This window comes from Strix aluco, chromosome 3 (genome assembly GCF_031877795.1).
Source record: "Strix aluco isolate bStrAlu1 chromosome 3, bStrAlu1.hap1, whole genome shotgun sequence".
Classification (NCBI taxonomy): Eukaryota; Metazoa; Chordata; class Aves; order Strigiformes; family Strigidae; genus Strix; species Strix aluco.
In genome coordinates, this window is record NC_133933.1 from 97,847,010 (window position 1) to 97,855,908 (window position 8,899).

The window sequence follows — 8,899 nt, forward strand, 5'->3', positions numbered from 1 at the left end:
AATCACATGTTTGCTCAATGTAAATGGGACAATGATTCCTGTTCTACAGTCATGTCTATTTGCTGTGGCAGAGAACCAGGCACTGGAACTCAACTGACTATGCTCTTAAAATGTAATAATTCGTTGGATGATTTTTTAATATATTTTTCTTTTTCCTGGGACATCTAATAACAGTTTCCTAACACAGATCAGGAGTTATAATGGGCCACAGGCCATTCCAGAAAGGTAATTCAGACGTGATTTGGAAACCAAGGGAGTTTAACAGTATGGTCAAACTGTGCCAATTGGCCTCAGGGCCAGAAAATGGGCCCTGGGACAGTTAAGATAATTATCAAGGATACTAATCTAAGTGACAATAAAATACAGAGAAGTGTATATATAAATAATACTTCAAGATGCTAAATACAGGCAAGAACTGAATTTTTAATACTAAGCAATTACTTTAAATGTTATTGTTCAAAATGCGTTGTCTAACAGATCATTTAGATGGAAGAATTGACTTTAGGAAGACTGAATGACTGAAGATATTGCAGTTTAAGTACTTCCTTGTTTAGAATGCATCTAGTCCTCTTAATGATACTGAATGTAATACAGAGTTTTAGTATACTGTCTTTGTTTCAACTGTATGCTTGTTTATTTTTTATTGGATTTGGTTTAGGAAGATCTATTTATTTATTTATTTATTTAGTAATAAATAACTGAAGCCCACTCTGGGCAATATATTCTTTGTATTCCATCTCTCCACTTACCTAAAGTCCGTATGCCACTCTAGACCTAAGTCATCTACAACCTGAATGAAAATAGAAGTTTAATTCAGTGGACATCATGTTTTGTGTTCTTTCTCAGTCTGATAACTTCAAATCTAATTTTTGAGTGATTGACCTTAGTGCATCCAAAAATATTTTAGCATGTTAATTCTGAGGCAAGACAAGGTCTTCTTATGTTTTGCTTCACTTATTCCTTATACTTCAAGGAGACTTGTGCAATATAAATGAATTTTAGGCAGTAGTTCTGCAAATACCAGATATAAGAAGAATGCAAGTGGGGATTTTCACTGTTTAGGACCAAATTCACTTATGTGGGATGGTTTCAATTTAAAAAGACTTATTATCTACATTCAGAAAAGAAGGAGGGTTTCAGCTACACAGTGCTTTCCTGTTACAAGTACATTAACTAGCTGCTAGCAACAAGGTGGGGTAGGGGAAAAAATGTCTGTAGCTGAAAGGAAAGGTACTTCTGAAACCTCAGATTTTATGGTATAAAATAGGATTATGGGATAAGTACCTTGGACTTGAAGGATGAAAGCAAACGTCTAGAATGGAGCATCTGAAGAAGAATGTATGGTGGGAGACTCTACTATGGGGAAGTAGAGGAAGCATGGAAAAGACAGGAGGAGAAGAGGTCTAAAGGCATATAATGAAGCTTAAAGGAGACAAGGAAGTGAGAAAAGAAAGGAGAAGCAAATTGAATAAACCTGCCATTCACAACTTCATGTATGTACCAGGAAAAGCAATGTATGAACATCCCATATAATTTCTGTTTTTTCTTTCCCTTTTTAAAATTTCATTTTCTTTTTCCACTTTTAACTGGTATTACAATGATGTCTTCTCTTTCTTGCTTTCCAGCTTTCACTCTTTTCTCCCTCTGTAGATTCATCTGAGGGTTGGTTGTCCTGTGAATGTCAGTTAGATTTCCCCATCCTTGAATACTCCCATCTAGCATGTTTATATTGGTTATGTTTATGAACACTAGGAATAATATTGGGGAACAACCCATGCCTCTTGTCTGACAAAATAGGCTGGGCACAGAGCTCCCAGACTAGTCCTCTTATTCCACAGTAAAACTATTTATCCCCAGTCGGCAGTACTACTCAGTCATTTGTGACTTGTAAAAACTTAGGAGTGTGACACAAGTTGTAAACAGTTTATAAACATGTGTTTTTACTAACTGTATTCAAGCAAGTACCTGAGAACATAGTTATTACCTTAGCTCTGGGGTACTTTCTACTAAATAACAATTTGAAAATAGTTATAAAAAAAAAAAATAACAGCCTATGGTATCTAATGCTTTTGCTATTAGATCACTGGACAATGGAAAATGAAATCTGATTATGCAATTGTTATTAGCTGCCAAACACTCTATTACTGGTAACTGGCTTTCCAAATCATTTTGACAGTTAATATGGGGTTGAGAAATGTCTGATCTAAAATGGACACAGTGCATTTAATCCAAGTAGCCAGTGACTCATGGAATGTATCTTGGATGAAGGAATATGAACTCAGAGTGGGCTGTGTTTCAAACTTTACTAAAGATATCCTAATTGATGAAAACATAGGAGGGAAGTTACAGTCTCAGGATCTTACAAAACTAAATGAAGATCTTTATATATTTCCACAATTCAATATTGTTCCAAGATAAAGATAGAAGGATCCTATTACCATTAGTTTGTACTCAGCCCTAAAAGACCTACACTTAATTAGACACTCATCTTTATTCAACTTTAACTAAAACAAAATAATTTTCAGCTTGTATCACTTTCCCCAGGCATCACTGCATTCTTTAGTATGTACATAAATAGTTCCTTGCAGGAATAAACACATCAAGAGGGAAAATCATTCTTCCCCATGCACGTACTTAAAAATAAGTATAATACAACAGTCCATATAATGGGCTTATACATAACCACATACTTCTAAACATTTATCACAAGTGAAAAAGACTGATAGAAAAACAATAAAAATCAGAAACTGATGAAACAGTGAAATTGAGTCAAGTGTATAATACTGTAATACTATGAGTGATGTCAAGTATAGTAAACATCCAAAAGGTACTATCAATTTTTAGACTAAGTCAGAAGAATGAATGTGGAAGACTGAAGAGGAAGCTTCTGTAAAGACAACTTCATTTCCCAAAGTTCTTTATTAGGAACACTTCTTTTGCTAATGAGTTTTTTATTATTTCACCCAACTACTTTATCTCATGTCATTAAAAGGAAAAAAAATGGAAAAAAAAATATAAACACTCATGTACCTGTTCTATTTTGTCAATTCTTTGGAAGATACACAGAATGCCCCAGGGTATTTTCCGGTGAATCTGTCCTATAATAATAAAATAACTAGGAGCTGATATGAAAGTACACTATTACGAGAACTGAGCAAAGTTTTTCCAATCAAAATGAAAGTGTGACTAAAAGAATTTTCTTGGGAAAAATACTAATTTTTTCTATACATTTACCCTATGATATTAAATATCGAATATATAATTGTATTATTCAAATTTTTATGTGACTGTGAATTAGGCCATCTCAAGAAATAATCCTAGAGTTCATAAATTCTCCACCAGCTTTCTAAAATTCTAATTCTGATCTGAATTAAAATAAGTCAAGGAACATGTCATGTCACGGTATACATCTTGACTGAATGATTTAATTTAGCAACAATTTAAGTTCCTCATCACTTAAAATCCTTAGTTCTGTGCACTCTTAAGGAGCTGGAAGTGACTTGCATCGTGCTTCTCCTCCATGTCACAGGCAAATTCTTTCTTCGGAAGGGAAGTCTGAGTACAGCTGTTAGGGTTAATATGCAACCCCAGAAATTTAATCAGGAATTTAATGATCTGGAAGGGAATTCAGAGGAGACAAATAGTTATTTCCTAGTGCTCTGTTCAAAACAAAATCTTTCAGGTGTGTGAAAGACTTCTGTACCTATTCCAGCTACCAAAAATCTCCAGTCAATCTAATTTATCCATCACTCTCTGAAGGGTGTATATACATGCTAATATGGTGATGCTTGAGACACTTTTAAAATAACAGTTTTATTTCCTTAACAGTCGACCAAGAAATAGGAATTAGGAAACATTACTCCTAAAGGAAGCCAGGTATTTACCACACCGCTTCTTAGACTCATTTGAAAAGCACTGGTGTGCTGTTACTATGTAAATCACATTGGAAATGCTATATTTGATCCCATTAACATCACTGCTGGTATGAAGTAATACACAGAAGACCTGTCGTAAAAGTGTATCTTTCAGACAGTCCATTTCCTTCCATCATGAGACAAACCACAGTCCATCATGACAGTTCTGGATGGTACAGCACTCCACTGGCAGGAGGCATAATCCTTATCCTTCCTTCCAGCTGGACTCATCATCACTCCTGCAGTTTTGAGCCCGTGTTCCCAGGGGACCAAGCTGACCACATTCTGATCAGGACAAACCGGTATACACCTAAACACTACTGAAGGGTCAGTATTATTATTACCTCAAAAGCCAGACGAACTTGCTATAAAATGAAGGGAAACTTTTCTTGACTTTTTTTTTTTTTTTTTTTTTTTTACATCAGCCTGTTCTGTACCCTTCAGGTGTACAGCCAATCATGTTACACTCAGGCCATTACACCGGATCTCAGGAAGCTGCTTATATCATATACATACTGTGCATGAATTTGGCTTATGCTCTCCTCCAGTAGTAGATAAAGATAAAGGAAAAAATTAATTTCAATATAAAAGGAGAAAGCCACTTCTGCTTAATAAGCAGTAAAAAAATAAATAAATATCACCTTTTATGAATGGATCTTCCTTTAAAGCTAAGTTTCATCCTTTTCTCAGCCTACTAGTGCAGGAACTGTTCCTGGAGTGATACAGAAGGGGTGACAATTCTTAGAGCAAACATGAACATTTTCTCTGTTTCAAAATTCATATCCAATTTTAGCAAGTGAATCAGAATGTTCTTTTCAAAGATATTTGGGTAAAGATAAATCTACCATACTCATTATGGAAAGAAAAATATTAGGTGCAGATTTGGAAATCCAAAACCTATCTCTTCATAAATTCTATTAACAGAAATTCTTCATCTCTGTACTTTTCTGTAGAAACCCTTCTTGATACAATCATTTGTCCTTCAAGATGGCCTTGGGAGGAACACGATTATTAGTAGCAATGGAAAAAAGAACATAAAAATGATTGGATGTGCATTTGAATGACCTTATTTGTTTTCTATAAGGCCTAACACAGCTGCATTTTCTGTACCTGTAGGAAGAGATGTGGTGCCTTATTTGCTGTAGATTCTACCTCTTATTTTTAAAAGAATGTGAACTAGAAGGATTTTTTAAAATAAATTTTACTAGCAGAGTTCATGGAAGAACTTCTAAGGTTTTCTTCCTAGCAAAGCTTTCCTTCTTAAGCCCTTGGTTCTTCTGGCCAAACTCATGATAGAGAGGCCCCACAGAAAGCATTTCAGAGAGAAGTGCAGTAGCACAAGCTCCCTAAAATATCTGTTTCATCAAGCATAAGCCAAGGAAGGAAAAACTTGCTTACAGCCCTTGAGACACCAAGCAGAATTCCCAAGACAGAACAGCTGGATCAAGCCTCCCTCCCTGTAAGTGTGCCTAGATGGGCCCAACAGCCCTTCCTGCACCATGTTGGTGTTGAACTGATTTCATTTAGGGTGATTTCATCATCTCACAATAAAGACAATTTAATTGTAAAATCATTTGTAGACTTGAGAGGAAATGTCTCTGTAAAGAATCTGAGGGCAGAGTTGAACAGTTTAAAAATGGATTTCCCTAAATGCACACGTTTGGTCTGGGTTTTTGGATTTTCTTTCATCATAGATTCATGTTAAGTTATTATTATTCTCTTTTTACCCTACTGCTAATTTTTGGTAAGACAGCAGTGTAACTTTTCAAAGAAATAAGAGCTGTGTAAACAGCTTCTCTTTTCGGTGTTTCTCTGCTGCTTCAGAGTAGTTTTCTCTGACTCCTGTGAACACTGAATTGGCTGCTTAGCCATTAAAATTCATTAACAATAAATTTAAATGTACCAATAAACAGTTTCAGGTGCTCAGATCCAGAGAGCTATGTCTGTACCAGATATTTGCGCAATACCCACCCTTTTATGATTGATCATATTCCAGAGGCATATGGGAGGGAAGTTTTACAACTGACAGTGTAATTGAAGCCATTTGAAAAACAGTCATTATATATTAATATTTACAGTTCTGAATATTTATAGTTTATATTTCATTCTCTAACATGAAATGGTAGTAGGTTTTGCTCTGTATTCTACAACACAATAAAGCCAGTATTTGGAGTAATTTAGTGGCCAGATACAGAGAAAAAAGTGTGTTCAGATGCTATGACAGGCTTCAACACCATGGAGAGTTAGCATACGCAAGGTAAAATGTCATCACATATTTTACTGAAGTGGACTCCCTAGAAACAGTGATTTTCTATAGCTCTTTGAGGTCACATTTACACAGATGATGGTTGGGTTTTTTTTCACAGAGCTTAATATCTATGTTCTTTTCATGTCCAAAATAGATAGGAGGAATTTCTGATGCAAAAACTGACCAAATTAAGTGCGGTATGAAGCTTATAAGGTGGAAATATAGAGAAATTAATTAAAACATCTCAAAGATAATGAAACAGAAGAATGTTCAGTCTATTACACAACTGTATTAGTAGCATTTATAAATTGTAAATGTTAATAACTAATACAAAACTTGACCTCTTCAAAAACACGCACAACATGTTCTACCCCTGGATGTTGATAAACTAACGTCATATTTGAGAAGCTGTGGCAGTGCAGTGAAGTTCCTACTGTTTAGAAAAGGGGTAACATAGCCCCCATTTTTAAAATGTGAAATAAAGAGGACCCAGGGAACTATAGACCAGTCAGTCTCACCTCTCTGCCCAGCAAGATCCTGGAGCAGATCTTCCTGGAAACTATGCCACGGCACATGGAAAATAAAGAAGTGATTGGTGACAGCCAACATGACTTCAGTGAAGCCAACATGGTTTCAGTAAGGGCAAATCGTGCCTGACAAATTTGGTGGCCTTCTACGACGGAGTTGTTACAGCATTGGTGGAAAAGGGAAGAGCAAATGACGTCATCTGTCTAGACTTGTACAAAGCATCTGACACTGTCCCACAAGACATCCTTGTCTCTAAATTGGAGAGACATTGACAGATGGATAAGGAATTAGCTAGATGGTCACACTCAAAGAGATGCCGTCAACAGCTTGATGTTTGAGTGGAGAGAGGAAACAAGTAGCGTTCCTCAGGGGTGAGTATTTAGGCCACTGCTGTTTAACATTTTGGTTGGAGACATGGACAGGGGGATTGGTGCAGTTGACATGCTGAGAGAAGACATGTGCCATCCAGAGGGACCTTGACATGCCTGAGAGGTGGGCTCGTGCAAACCTCATGAAGTTCAACAAGGCCAAGTGCAAGGTCCTGCACATGGGTCAAGGCAATCCCATGCACAAATACAGGCTGGGCGATGAGTGGATTGAGAGAAACCCTGCCAAGAAGGACTTGGGGTATTAATGGATGGAAAACTGACTATGAGCCATCAACGTGCATTTGCAGCCCAGAAAGACAACTGTATCCTGGGCTGTATCAAGAGAAGTGTGACCAGAAGGTCAAGGGAGGTGATTCTCTCCCTCTACTCTGCTCTCGTGAGACCCCACCTGCAGTACTGTGTCCAGCTCTGGGTCCCCCAACATAAGAAGGACATGGACCTGCTCGAGCGGGTCCAGAGGAGGCCATGAAGATGATCAGGGGGCTGGTGCACCTTCCCTATGAGGACAGGCTGAGGGAGTTGGGATTGTTCAGCCTGGAGAAGAGAAGGCTCCAGGAGGACCATATAGTGGCCTTCCAGTACTTAAAGGGGGCCTGCAGGAAGAATGAAGAGGGGCTCTTTATCAGGAAATGAAGTGATAGGAAGAAGGGTAATGGTTTTAAACTGAAAGACGGTAGGTTTAGATCAGATAGAAGAAAGAAATTCTTTATTGTGAGGGTGACGAGACCCTGGAACAGGTTGCCCAGAGAAGCTGTGGATGCCCCCTCCCTGACAGTGTTCAAGGCCAGGTTGGACGGGGCTTTGAGCAACCTGTTCTAGTGGAAGGTGTCCCTACCCATGGCAGGGGAGTTGGAACTAGATGGTCTTTAAGTTCCCTTATAACTCAAACCATTTTATGATTCTATGATTTTTTGTTCTGGAACCACTTTCTATCAAGTTTAACAGGTGAGTAGTTAATCTAGTTTTGAATCTGCCCCTCCAGATGGCCTTGTACCTTTTATCAGGCTGTGTTTTGTAGTTTTGACTCATGTAAGTCACACCTGAATTTATAAGAATCATATTTGTACCTTCAGTCCTCATGTACATGTCAGTATAAATTGAAAGTAACTCCAAAGGGCTCAATGGGAAAAAGCAATTTGAGAGAGAAGAACCAGCCTCAGCTTGGTTCACTTTTAAGTGTAAAGGTTGCTAAAAATTGTTCTGTCAGGAATATCACACAGGTATTGCTGCTTTGCTAAAGGTTGGAGGAGTGCAGTGTGGTCCAAATTTTGCCTTGCCCAAAATACTTTCTGTGACAACAGTGAAGAACCATTGGCATAAAGATTGCCTTCCTCTAGCTTGGGATTCCTTCACACTTGGGAACATCTCAATGTCTTCCCTTCTTCACAGCTGGTTAAAGATTTCTTAACAATATTGGAATAAAGGGACAAGGGCAGTGTAGCTGACCTGGGAAATCAATGCCTCATTTTTCTTGCTTAATAATGCAAAAACTGAGCTGTCTTCGCATCACTGAAAATTTACAGCCAGAGACTACCAAATGCCTTTTTTATGTCTCTGTCATCTTAGTTAAAGACATAAACCTCAGTTAAGGAAAGTTATTTTGCTCAGATGATAACACTACCAAGTATAGCTAGTATTATTAACAAAAATAGAACAAGTAATCATTAAATTTCAGGTGAATCAGTGAATTTCTACTATAGTATCATAGGAACTGGTACTAAACCTGAGACCCTTGAGCATTTCTTATAACAAATGCTATACAGCACTTTCACAATTACACAAGATTATCATATTAAATTATTGCTGATAAGCTTTACCAA